At 53.4% G+C, this 1309-nt stretch overlaps 1 long non-coding RNA gene and 1 other non-coding gene across 4 annotated transcripts in view; both read left to right on the top strand.

The window, feature by feature from the left end:
- The first annotated feature begins 706 nt into the window (after window positions 1–706).
- LOC114487132 (uncharacterized) overlaps window positions 707–1309 on the top strand; it is a 30688-nt gene continuing 30085 nt past the window's right edge. For all 3 annotated transcript variants that reach the window (XR_008618753.1, XR_003681870.2, XR_008618754.1), the window contains exon 1: window positions 707–791. This is a non-coding gene — a long non-coding RNA (uncharacterized lncRNA). The remainder of the gene's footprint in view (window positions 792–1309) is intronic.
- On the top strand, window positions 1033–1124 carry LOC112062865 (small nucleolar RNA SNORD116). The gene has a single exon (XR_002890887.1). It is a non-coding gene; the product is annotated as a small nucleolar RNA SNORD116 (small nucleolar RNA).

Below are 1309 nucleotides of genomic sequence, written 5' to 3' on the forward strand. Positions count from 1 at the left end.
AGGTTTAAGGGCAGGAGAGGATGTGTGGAGCGGGGGTCCTTTCTTCTATCACCCTCTGCTGTGTCAAGACTGTGCTATCCTGCGTACCTCGCCACAGGCCAGAGTAGTCATACCAGTTCAAGTGTCTAGGCTGTTTGCTGACTTCTCTCGTTGCACGGCTGTGGGTAAAACGTTCCTTCTAGAAGAAGTGGACCTCACGGTTTCTCTGAGGTCACATCACTGACGGGCCCAGCGTGCGAAAGTGCCAAGCAACACTGTAAGTGACCCAATTGCTTCAACAGGTTACCCCCCCCACTTTGGGCATCGGAATGGCTCCCTTGCCATTAGGCTCCAAGGATTTTCCCCACCACGTTGGGCATTAGAATGCTTCCCATGCCATTAGCTTTGTGTGTGGGCCAAGGGTAGCTCGTCTGTCTAGGCAGCAGGCCAGGAACTATGCCTGATGATGAGTCTCCCTTGATCAGTCCATGCTTTCACATTTGGCTGTGGACACACAGGCTAGACGCTCCCCAAATGCAACGTTTTGTGGAGATAGAGCACACATCGTTGGGTGGTATTGATTGTTCCCTCGGTGCGCCTGTGCACCCTCTTCAAGTATGTGTGTGTTGTCTCACACCAAGCCAGGTGGAATGCCAGGGACGGAATGCCGGCAGCAGTGCAGCCTGGGGCCATCCGTATAATCCGTGATACCAGTGAAGTGAGGACGGTGCGGCAAGGCCAGCCCAGGCGAAGGAGTCTCGGAGGGGTGTTGGCGTACATTCCATGCAGATCCTGGTTGAAACTTTGTCGCGGTAAGCAACACCTCTTTGCAAAAACCTAGAGTTTTGGCCACGAGAACTGGTGCACCGGGGCTACACCCTCACCTTCTGGCCTTTTCTCGGGGAACACGAGCTTCGATTCCCTGAGTACTGGCTCCATTTCCTGCCCCATGGCTCGGCTCTGGCCACTTCCATATGCTGATATGATTCAGCTCACTGGCCGTCCTATGGTGGAATCTGCAACTTTGCATGTCCCGCGTTTGAGCATGTGCTTGGATGGATGATGAGTCCCACAAATGCATTCCTTGGAAATCTGAACAAAATGAGTGAGAAATCCATACCGTCTCCTCATCGTAACTGAGGTCCAGCACTTGGCTCCCAAAAGGAAAGTAGAGAGTGGTTCACAGTGCATTTGCTGCCGGTGGTGTCCACAGCCACGTTTTTCAAGTGGAAGGTTGTGGCCAACTCATGGGTAGAAGAGCCATTGTGAGAGGAGCCTGGGATACCAATCCAGGTGGGAAGGATAGGGACAACGTGCCGTCACAGGGACT

This window comes from Physeter macrocephalus, chromosome 11 (genome assembly GCF_002837175.3).
Source record: "Physeter macrocephalus isolate SW-GA chromosome 11, ASM283717v5, whole genome shotgun sequence".
Taxonomy (NCBI): Eukaryota; Metazoa; Chordata; class Mammalia; order Artiodactyla; family Physeteridae; genus Physeter; species Physeter macrocephalus.